The sequence below is a fragment of the Malaclemys terrapin genome, chromosome 2, assembly GCF_027887155.1.
Source record: "Malaclemys terrapin pileata isolate rMalTer1 chromosome 2, rMalTer1.hap1, whole genome shotgun sequence".
Classification (NCBI taxonomy): Eukaryota; Metazoa; Chordata; order Testudines; family Emydidae; genus Malaclemys; species Malaclemys terrapin.
Window position 1 is genome coordinate 220,300,173 of NC_071506.1, and position 12,562 is coordinate 220,312,734.

The window sequence follows — 12,562 nt, forward strand, 5'->3', positions numbered from 1 at the left end:
CCATTAGGAAAGGGAGAAGACAAAAAATATCATAATGCCACTATATAAAGGTACTCCCACACCTTGAATACTATATGCACTTGCTTCATCTCAAAAACGATATAATTAGAATTAGAAAAGGTGCAGAGAAGGGCAACAAAATGATTAAGGGTATGGAACAGCTTCCATATGAGGAGAGACTAAAAAGACTGGGGCTGTTCATCTTAGAAAAGAGAGGACTATGGGGGGTGGGGGGGAATATGATAGAGGTCTATAAAATCATGAATGCTGCAGAAAAAGTGAATAGGGAAATGTTATTTACATCTTCACATAACCCAAGAACTAGGGGTCAAGGCAGAAGGTTTAAAACAAGCAAAAGGAAGTACTTCTTCATGCAAAGCACTGTCAACCTGTAGAACTCATTGCCATGGAATGTCATGAAGGTCAAAAATAGGAAAGTGTTCAAAAATAATTAGGTAAGTTCATGGAGAATAGGTCCATCACAAGCTATTAGCCAAGATGGTCAGGGTCACAGCCTCATGCTCCGGATGTCCCTAAACTTCAATTGCCAGAGCTGGGACTGGATGACAGGGGATGGATCATATGAAATTGCCCTGTTCTGTTCATTCTCTTTGAAGCATCTGGCACTGGCCACCGGCAGAATAGAAACAACAAGGAGTCTGGTGGCACCTTAAAGACTAACAGATTTAGAGGATATTGAGCTAGATGGACCATTGGTCTGACCCAGTATGGCCATTCTCCTATTATTATGATGGGGTCAAAAATTATGTTCTTCTTTAAAAGATAACCTATTTAGTTCTCACTGGTGGCAGTGTGGGGGAATATGTGGAGCTACACGCCGCTGTGAAAGGTAGGCTGAGTCCACACTCACTGCTGTGTGTAGTTATCCATGGCAGTGAAAGCCTCAATGTATAGTAGCAGATTCCGTCAGCTCTCCAATGCCAGAGCCTTTCTCTGCTGCTTTCTGACTGCCAGAGCCTTTCCCTATGATAGGGAAGCAGGGAGCACAGCAGGAAACTACACTGCTAAAAATTGCCGTGTAGACTTGGAAGACACTGATTGGGCATGGAAAGAGTCATGTAGGGTATATACCCTAAGGTTCAGGCATATAGGGCACTCTATTCTCTTAAGCAGTACCTCACTGTCTACAATGTTATTTATACCCATGCCAGTGGGGCGTGCAGTGTCTGTACTCTACTCGCCGCCGTAAGTGTAGACCTACTCTTAGAGATACCATAGAGCAAGAACCAAATGAGTTAATTGGAATACTTCCTTTAACTCCCCTTTGTAAGTTCACTTATGAATCACAATACAGTGGGGCATTGTGATTTTGCTTGCCTGCACCACTGATGCCTAATGGAGAGAGAAACAGACAGGAGAAAAAACATGATTTTAAAATAGTAATAGTGCCTGCTTTCCTCACTATATGTACTTTAAAGCAATTTTTCCTGATAGAAGCCTGTTCAAGTTTTGCATGAATAATGCATGCAATCATTAATGAATTAGGACCTGGGAGTAAGGAGCATTTGTCTTACGGTTTTCATGTTCACCACTTTATGAATTTCTGTTCTTTTACTATTCTCTTGGGGCATCAGATAGCTTAATAGGTTAGTTTAACTGAGGTTCTTTTTATTTAAAAAAAAAATCTATCCAGGAAAGTTAGTCATTAGCCAAAATAGAAGGCAATTTTCAAGTATTCAAATAATAGCTAAGCAAAGACTGTCTAAAGGACAAATTCTGCCACTGGATGCATGAGTAAGGTTCCCAATAAAGTAAATGAGAGCTGGGTGGATCAAACCGGGCCCTTTGTTCCATAGTTGAGGAGGACCTTGTGTAGTTCTTCTGCTCAAGGGGTGCCTGGATGTGTGGACTGTGTGTGGCATCTTCTACTATGTGACAGGGAAGTCCCGCAAGCACCTCAATGCTAACCCAAAGAGGGTGGGAAGGAATAGGGAATACACACACCAATGGCGGGGTGGGTACAGGACCTAGGGTTCCACATCTGTATGGATCCTTCCATCACCACCAAAAAACAGTGAGAGGGACATCAAGTGGCCCACATAGGCTCTCTAGTGCTTTATGGCTGAGATGAGAAGGAGAACAATTCCGCACAACTGCACCTGTGCATTTGTCTAGTGCCTGCCCCAGTTATTCAGGCCAAATGCTGGGATGTAGAGGTTAGCCTATCAAATGCCAGCTATATGGTAATTCATAAAAAATTCTTCATGAGCTACCCAAATTGAAGATGTATATTCCCTTTCCCTATCCAGGTCAATTTATTTATCAAAAGTCCTCTCCCAACTTTTCATCTGGATTGTTGTTTCTTAACATCCTTTTCAATCAAAATTGTATATATCTTAGAAATTTAACTTTTTGTCCCAGCTTCGTCCTGGGTCAACTGCTCAAAGATGGTTAAAATTCTAGACAGAGCCACTTTGCATCCCCATTTCACAATAAAATGTTTGACTTGTAAATACTGAAACTATAAAATCCTTATATAATTTATATATATATTTATATAATCTTTATATGATATAATCTTATTACATATCTCTTGGTATGATTTTACATCAGGACCCAAGAACAGCTGTCCAAATTGAGTAATTTAAGCCCTTACTCAGAACCAATAGTCACTTTGATATTTCCTAAGGATAAATTTCCAGTTATTATTGAACGTGTTTAAGAGAGAGGGCCTTGGCAACAGGAATTTAAAAGAAATTGTCCGAAGCTGTGAACCGTTTCATCCAGACCACCTTATTTATTTATTTAGGTGACCTAACTTTCTTTTTATCCCATCACTAGCAATAGCTATATCTGGGCTTCACTCTTGTTCGAGTTTTACCCAGTGTGTGAATAGTCTATTGATAACCCAATTGAGCACATCTTTTAATTGTGATGCATAATAAGATAAGTTAAGGAAAGCTAGCCCACCCCATTTTTTAGGTTTATATAGAACTTTAAAACTCACCCTTTGTCTTTTATGTTACCATATGAATGTTAATAGCACATCCTGCCACGTTTTTAATGTCATGTCAGGGACAGCAACAGGGATGCATTGGAACAAAAACAACAACTTTGGGAGGACATTCATCTTTACTGAGGCCAAGAAGTTTTCTCAGAGTTCTATTATTTTAATCCACATTGGAATGTAATCTGCCTGTATTATTTTTACACTTTTCCACAATATTTATTCCTACATATTTTACAGATTATTTTGCACATTTAAATGTATGTAGCTGACAACAGTTTGTTTTGACCCTTTCAGGAGTATTAATGCCAACATTTCAGATTTATCATAGTTTATTTTGAAGTCTGATACCTGCCAAAATTTCAAAGTCAATTGTTCTAGAAGTTTTAATGAGGCTTCTGGATCCTGCAAGTATTACAAGACATTGTCAGCATAGAAAGCTATTTTGTGTTCAAATCCAGAAGGCATTTCGAAGCCTTTTACCAAGGGGTTGTTTCTCACATGTATTGCAAATAGTCCTCCATTGCCAAAGCAAATAGGAGTTAACAGGCAACTGTCCTACTCTTAGACAAATTAAAAGGAGGGGATTGATGACCATTAACCAAAGCGGACACTTGAGGATGAGTCAATAGGGCTGATATGCCCCTATAAAACTGATTTCTAAAACCTAACCAAATTCTGTCTGAGGTACTCCCACTCAAGGCAGTCAGAGGCTCTCTCAGTATCCAAAGCAAGCAGTATAAAGGAAGAATTGTTAGAATTAGCATTATAGACTACATTCAGAGTTCTACTAATCTTGTCAGATAGATGCCTACCAGCAACAAATCCAGATTGGTCAGGGTGAACATATTAGGGCAAGATGACTCTCAATCTGTCTGCTAGCACCTTGGCATAAATTTTAGCATCCACATTAAATAAATAGGTCTCTAGGACGTGCAATTGGTAAAGATCTTTTCCTTCTTTAGGAATGACCACAATTTTTGCCTCTGTCCATGAATCTGGAATCTCATACCCCGAAATATACCATTAAAAATCAGTTAAAATAGGAAAAACACTTGCATTAGAGCCCTATAATACTTTCCAGAAAACTTATTTGGACCTGGAGCTTTATTGGATTTTAAATTACAACTTCAACTTCCTCTGAAGAAACTGGCCTATCAAGAGCTGCCACATCATCCTCTGAGAACTGAGGTAATTTCACACTTCTCGAATATCTATTTATAAGTTCAGGATTTGGATGGTTTGAAGCATACAAAATATTGAAAAAGTTAGCAAATGTTTCAGAGATCTGTACGGAGCAACTTACTAAATCTCCCTTTTTATTTCTAATCAGAGGGATGGCTGATTTTCCTGTTTCTTTTTTAACTTTATGGCTAAAAGCTTATCAGGTTTATTGCCCTTTTCATACTATTTTTTACATTTATCTAAGTGTCTGCACATCTTATCTGTTTTTAAACAGGTTAATCTTCCCTCTCATATAATTTATTTTCTTATACACTTTTAGATCCTGTAGATCTAGGTCTACCTTTCCAAACACAAAGTTGTTTAACCCTCTCTTTCCTTCAAGAGCTCTCATCGTTTTCATGTATTATGCTTTATTTATAAGGATATCCCTCATTACTACCTTTCCAGCATCTCAGAGAACACTTACATGGATCCCTTTCTTCATTTTCTTCTATATATTTCTGAAAAAATTTCTTCCAGGTCTTGAATTCTAAGGGGGTCATACAACAAAGCTCTATTCAACTGCTGGGCCCTTTGTTTTTCCACTGAGTACCAATCTTTTATTCTGATATGTGCAGGGGCATGATCAGCCCAAGTTATAACTCAGATTATCTTTTTAGACCAAATTAGCCCTGGTCCTAGAAACAAAAATCATGTCAAACTGAAATAAGATCCGTGAGTAGCAGAACAACATGTATAGTACCTGACATCCAGATTCATCTCCCACCAGACATCAACCAGATCTTCATTTTCTAGGTGATGCACCAAATTTACACTTCCTCCTCCTAAACGCCCTCTGTGTATATTGCATTGATTCAAAATGGGATTAAACACCTCATTAAAAATCACCGTAAGAATAATATTCCCTTCCCTAAAATCTCCTAAATCCCCAAAAAACTGATAAAAAGAAGCTTCCCTTTGATTGGGAGCATATACACTAGCTATGGTGAAAAGTTTACCTTTCAAAAATATCCTTTAATTAAAATATATCTGCCCTCTGTATCTATGAATTTTGCTGAAACAATAAAAAGGAAGTGTTTAGCAAACAGTATTGCCACCCCTCTTCTATTAGATTACCCTGGAGAGACATGGCAGCTGTGTCCAAGAAGCATTCAGGTATTTATCATTGTTTTCCTTCAAGTGTTTCCTGTACCTAGATTATACTAGGAAAACCCTTTTTCAGTGAACAGAGCCTCCTTTTCCTTTTTTGTTGGATTGTTTATCCCCTTAACACTACTAGTCATGCCATTAATAAACTCACCCATGAGGACTAAGTCTGCTCTCACCCAGTATATTACACTTTGTTAAAAATAGTCATACAGCTTCTTCCCACCACCGCCAGAAAGTTGTCAGGTCTCCGTTACATTTGCACCTCCTCTTTAAATAAGACATTTAAGGTACAGCTCACATCACACACAGTGTAATTTTAAAACTCCCACATATGTTGCTTTTCCTTTCTTTAACACCTATATTGGTGTACCCTGATCCTGAGTCTCATTTACCATAGATTTTTAAATTCTGAGCCCTGACTTTTTAAAATTAATAACCAATATTAAAACATATAACAATATTTAACATCTGTTTCTGTTCTCTTATCCCCTCACTCCCTGTACATTCCACCATTGTCACGTGTCCCTTCTAGCCTGGGCTCTCCTTACTTTCTTCATGGGCATGTTAGTTCTTTGCTGCAGGGGGATTTTCTTCTATCTATATAATCACTCTTTAAGAACCAAGCCTTGTCTAATCTCAAACTATCTATATAACATCCATCATTATGAGATTATACCATCTTTAAATTCATTTATTGTTAAAATTTTCCACCATAGGTGACCCTTCTCCAATTTTGTTCTCTAATACCTACACCACAGGAGCGAACATTTTTGAAAAGGTAACATGCTTTTTTTTTTTGGGGGGGGGGGGGGTAGGAAAGAGGCGGTGGGAGAGAATGGTTTAGATTTCCAGAAAGTAAACTTGCTTTGTGCAGATGGTGGTGCCTCCATGACAGGGAAAGAAAAGGGTTTTGCTTCACATTTGCCAGCGATACACACTTCATTAAACACACTTCACTGCATCATTCACCAGACCGTCCTGAGGGGTAAATTGTCTGGGGACTTGAAAAAAACAATGGATATTGTAATGAGATTAGTGAACTACTTAGACTCAACCTCTAGCTTGCAAGACATTTCAGCCAAATACAGTGACTTGTTGCAGCACAATGCTAGCTGGTTAAGTAGGGGGCATGTGTTAGAGAGGTTTTGTATGCTTCAAAAAGAAATGATAGAATTTCTTTCAAACCACAAGACCAGCAAGGCTTGCGAGTTCCTGGAATTTATGAATGATGTCTCCTCTATGTCATAGGCAGGGGCAGATTTACCATTAAACACAGGGTACCCTGGCACTAGAGTGACCAGATGTCCCGATTTTATAGGGACAGTCCCGATTTTTGGGTCTTTCTTATATAGGCTCCTATTACCCCCATCCTCCACCCCGTCCCTATTTTTCACACTTGCTGTCTGGTCACTCTACCTGGCACGCCCCCCCCCCCCCCCCCCGCAACAACAGGGGGCCCAGGGCCGGGCACTCAGGCAGCTCAGCACCGGCCCACCCCACACCAGGTGGGACTGTGGGGGTGGGGGCAGGGGAGCAGGGAGGGAGGTTCACCTGCAGCCTCAGGGGAGCAGGCGGGAGGTGCAGGTGGCAGGAGTGCCGTCCAGAAAGAAGTGGCGCTTTGAAGGGGAAACCATTGCTTCTCTCTGGCTGCTGGCTGGCTGCCTGCTGCTCCTTGCAGGGCTGGATTCAGAAAGGGGGCGAGGCTTTAGGGGCTGCAGCCCAGGGCCCCGGTTAGCCTGGGGCCCACCCTGGACTGCAGCCCCTAAAGCACCTGCGTTCCAGCCCTGCCTGGCTGGGAGGGGGGGGCGTGGCTTCGAGAATCGTGGCCAATGGGAGCTGCAGGGGGCACACGGAGCCACCTGCACCCCCTGCACCAAACAGGAGCTGCTCCAGGTAAGTGTTCCACACCCCAACCCCCTGCCTACCCCAGCCCTGAGCCCCATCCCAGACCCCACACCCCCAGCCCTGAAGCCCCTCCTGCACCCTAAGTCTCCCCTGCCCACTCCCGCACTGTAGCTCCTTCCCAGACTCTGCACCCCAACCCTGAGCGCCCTCCCGCATCCTAACTCCCTCCCAGACCCTGCACCTGCAGCCCTGAGTCCCAAGAGAAGACTATAGGGGAAAAAAATGAAAAATGTGGGGTGGGGGAAGATAGAGAATGCTACCCCGGGGGGAGGGGAGGGAGAAATGAAGCTGAGCACAGGGCCCAACTAACTCTAAATCTGCCACTGGTCATAGGTAGCTTTTCTGAGCGATATTACTAGTCACTTGAATTCCCTAATTGCAGCTCCAAGGCTGTTCAAGCAGAGTTGGGGATCTGTTTGAAAAAGTGTGTGCTTTTCAGCGGAATCTTGAAATATTTCAAACAGCCTTAACAGGAAAAAATGTTATACTTTCCCACATTGTGTGTTGTTGCTACAGATGAAACTTTGATGAAAACGATGCAAGAATTCCTAAACATTCTGATCGAAAATTTTAAAAATTTGATTTGAGAATTTTAGAATTCCAAAGATTTGCTTTTCTTTGTGAACCCTTTGTTGTCTCTACCAATGGACCTTGCCCTTCTGAAGCAAAGAACATTCTTGACTCAATTAATGAAAGTGCCTTTCAATTAGAAAGGCTCCAGATCTCAGATGTCTTGAAGGCAAAATTCAGAGATGGGGGAAACATTGTGATTTCTGGACTCACTATGCTGACTAGTTTCAGGATAGCCAGAATGTAGCCATCTATCTTTTAACGATGTTCGGATCAACATATCTCTGTGAACCAAAACTGCAATCATCTGACAGATGAGCATCTTCAGTGCATGTGTCATGCCCTGACCTTCTACAAACCACTCGTCACAAAGCTTGCCAGAGATTGTCAGTGTCACCTCTCCCACTAGAGATTGCCACAAACACAGGTAATAATGTTGATTTATAAACTTTGTTAAAAGATAGAAGTACTAATACTTATGTTGTAATCAAGGTCCTTATTTATTGGTAGCTGAAGGTTTTTTTTTTTTTTTTTTTTGCGTCAGCCTTCTGTGCAAACGGCCCACCTCATCATAAAATTCTCAAATCGGCCATTGGGTAGATCTAATTGTGTACCACTGATATAATTCATAACATTAAACTATGCTATACCCATAAGTATACTGTATCCACACAGAGTAAATCATCTGGATGCTATATATCTCAGCTTCCATTTAACTATATCCCTTTATCATTATAACCTAATAGATTATATTCTTGGTTTATTGTAGTATCTTAGCCTATACACTCATCTTGTTCTTCTGGATCGGGACTGTTTCTTCTGCTCTCATGTTTGTCCTGTTGTCGTGATTGTGCATCTTTTTGAGATGTTCAGGCTCTCTTAGATCTCACTGATACCTAGTGATTTCTTGGTGGCCTGTAGGACCGATGCCTATGATCTCATTCAAATTGTTCTTGAATGGATTCACCTATTCCCAGGTCTATAAGTACCAGCTTCCTTTCTTCTGCATCTCAGACAGACATACCTGTCATTATATTTAAAGCACAGTCTAAATGGGAACCCCTATTTGTATCTTATACTGTTCTCTTTAGGAATAGATGGCACCTGGCCTTGCTCTCTTTGCTTGCTAAGGATTGAGGTTGCCAGCTTTTGGAAAATTTGTATGGGGTGGTTAAAAATCATCAGTGTTTCACCTTTCTTCCTCATTGCCCTCAGTATTTTATCCTTGTCTTGATAGCAGTGCAGACAATCATATCCATTGGTCCAGAGCTTTCTGGGGGCTTGGAGAAAAGGGATCTGTGAGCCCTCTCTGTATGAATGAGATCTTTATTGCCCAGTCTGAGTGTGTCATGGAAAATATTGTCCAATGTGTCCAGCAGATTTCTTCCTTCAGTCTCCTCTGGAATACCTTTAAACCTTCTGTTATTCATATGTTCTCTATATTCCACATCCTCCAGATTTAATTCTTTTTCTCCCCAATCTGTCATCTAGATTAGTAATGCTCATTTAATTGTTTGTTTCCACAGCTGATTTTTCCCATTAATATTTTTATATTTTTAATGTAAGCCTGGAACTCTTCCTTCATCTCCTATTAATCTTTCTGATTTCTACCAGCATGTCCTTCAAGTCAGCCTTAGTGATGGGTGCTTCTCCATCAGCCTCCATACTTTGTTTGCTGGAGTGGGAGTTACTCTCTTTCATGGCCATGGGAACAGATTTTTGTATTGGAGGATGTATTTCCTTTTTCAGACATCTAAATTTTATCTTTTCTCCTTGCTTGTTTTGCCTTTCTAAAGACAGCTGCTACCATACTTCTCCTTTGTTTGTCTGACCTTTTCAAAATGGCAGCTGTTACACTTTCTCCCCAGACATAATAGTAAAAAAACCCCATCCATACCTCATTTCACTTGCCCACTGTCTCTTTGCAGGATAACGAGGGTCCTGTTCAACATCTCCATGCCAGAAGAATAATTTTTGCAGGGAGAACATGTAACTGCGGATAGTGGAGGGGCACCTGACTGCCCCATGCATCGCCTCTGCTGCCCAACCATCAGCCCTTTGCATGCTCCCCTTTTTGCTGCCTCCTTCCCTAGCATCTCTCCTCCCTTTACCACTTCCCCCCCACCCCAGCCCCGCTGCTTCTCCATAAACCCTGGTGGGGCACATCCCTCTCCCTAGGCTGTGTGGAGAACAAACCCCTGGCAGGAACACTCAGCACACCTGCAGGCTGGCTGGTGGGTTCCTTCCTCCCCCACTGCCTCTGGCTAGGCTGGTGCCCCAAGAAAGCCCAAGTTCTTTCTGCACAGGGCATTGCCTAGGAGGAGCCTAGTCCTGGGTGTGCCATAGCTACCTGGAGCCCAGCACAGCACCAGCACGGGAGAGCAAAAAATGGTGGAAGGAAAGATCGTAAGGAAGGTACAGAATAGTCAGCCATATTTTATATTAAGATTCCATTTATAAAATGTTTTATAAAGGGCTAGTATAATGTTCATTATACACACGAGTAGAAGATTTCTATGTGGTTATAAGCTCATCAGTAGAAGATACTATGTTTGTAAGCCATGATAATAAGCAAAATATTGGCCTGCTGGATGCTATAGCAATTGATTAACCATTCATTTAAACACCTATTAATCCTTTAAGGGCCATTAGTCTTCCCCTTTAGTATAAATATTGATAAACCCTCAATTTTCATTAAAAGGGAAAGAAGGCTGTAGTGGAGAATATATCGACGTAATAAAGATCTTTTTTGCATAGGAATATGCCATATTTTATAAAAATAAATGCAATCGTGGCCATTGGAGAGCATACCTGCTGCTTAATTATAGCCAGCATCATTGAAACATGTCATATTTTGTATATATATGCACATTAAAGAAGGAGAAAACTGATGTGATCCTGCTTGTGTGTGAATGACAGAAGAGGTAGTATCACTATGGACGTGCTGCGGGATTCTGGGGGAAGCCATTCTGATAGTCTATGAGCATGTATTATGATCTTTCTATCAAACTAAGCCAAGTCATTACAGAACTATTGACATGATGGTGCACCCGAAAAAGAAGATTTACCTACTCTATAACCTCTTTCTTTTTACTGTATCTTATAAAAATACTTAAATAAGAAGCTAAATTCTCTCACACACACGGCACATTCAAACTGCAATAAGGATTTATTTTTTAATTGGACTAATTTGGCACCTGGAATCGATCTCATACTTTGTCATTCTAAATTGTGTCTGAGCAGCATGTAGCTAGAGGCTCAGAGCAGGCAAGGGGAAGCAGCAGCAGAATCTATTGCTGGTGGTGGTACTTGAAAAAGGAAAAGGCTCATACACACATTGGTGGAGGAGATGGGGAGTCTCTATGGACATTTTGTAGTGTGGATTTTGTGCCCCCTTCTTGCTCCAGTCAGGGCCGGCTCCAGGCACCAGCTTAACAAGCAGGTGCTTGGGGCAGCCAAGGGAGAGGGGCGGCACCTGCGGCAATTCGGGGGCGGCAGGTCCCTCACTCCTTCTAGGAGTGAAGGACCTGCCGCTGAACTGCCGCCACCGATGGCAACTATTTTTTTTTTTTTTTTGCTTGGGGCAGCAGAAATGCTGGAGCCGGCCCTGGTATTAGAAAAACCCACACAAAATACCAGTAGAGGAAAACAAAACCTCTCTTTTTTTTTTTTTCCCCCTCAAAACCTCCAAAAAAAGGTGACAAGATACTTTAATTTAAAGGTGCATTTTCAGCCAGAGGTACATGGATTAGTTTTAGAAACTGATTAGATAGATAGATAGATAGATAGATAGATAGAAGCTGTCAAGCGATTAAAAATTAATCATGTGATTAATCATTAAACAATAATAGAATATCATTTAAATATTTTTTGATTTTTCTACATTTTCAAATATATTCATTTCAATTATAAGCAGAATACAAAGTGTACAGTGGTCACTTTATATTTTTTATTACAAATTTTCACTGTAAAAAAATAGTATTTTTCAGTTAATCTAATACAAGTACTATAGTGCAATCTCTTTATCATGAAAGTTGAACTTAGAAACGTAGAATTTGTACAAAAAAAACTGCATTCAAAAATAAAACAATATAAAACTTTAGAGCCTACAGGCCACTCAGTCCTATTTCTTGTTCAGGCAATCGTTCAAACAAGCTCAAAATATTTACATTTGCAGGATATGATGCTGTCCGCTTCTTCTTCACAATATCACCTGAAAGTGAGAACAGGTGTTCTCATGGCACCATTATAGCCAGTGTGGCAAGATATTTACATGCCAGATGTGCTAAAGATTCATATGTCCCTTCATGCTACAACCACTATTCCAGAGGATGTGTCCCCGTGCTGACAGGTTTTGCTAGATAACAATCCAAAGCAGAGCAGACCGACACATGTTCATTTTCATAATCGGAGTCAGATGCCACCAGCAGAAGGTTGCTTTTCTTTTTTGGTGATCTGGGTTCTGTAGTTTCCGTATCAGTATGTTGCTCTTGTAAGACTTCTGAAAGCATGCTCCACACCTCATCCCTCTCAGATTTTGGAAGGCACTTCAGATTCTTAAATCTTGGGTCGAGTGCTGTAGCTACCTTTAGAAATCTCACATTGGTACCTTCTTTGTGTTTTGTCATATCTGCAGCGAAAGTGTTCTTCAAATGAACGTGTGACGAGTCATCATCTGAGACTATTAATACATTAAATGTATGGCAGAATGCAGGTAAAGTAGAGCTGGAGACATACAATTCTCTCCCAAAGAGTTCAGTCACAAATTTAATTAACACTTTTTTT

General features: G+C 40.9%; 1 protein-coding gene across 1 annotated transcript in view; it reads right to left on the bottom strand.

Moving 5' to 3' along the window:
- Positions 1-12,562, bottom strand: part of KCNH8 (potassium voltage-gated channel subfamily H member 8) — a 355,081-nt gene that overhangs the window by 176,939 nt on the left and 165,580 nt on the right. The gene's annotated exons all lie outside the window — the stretch shown is intronic.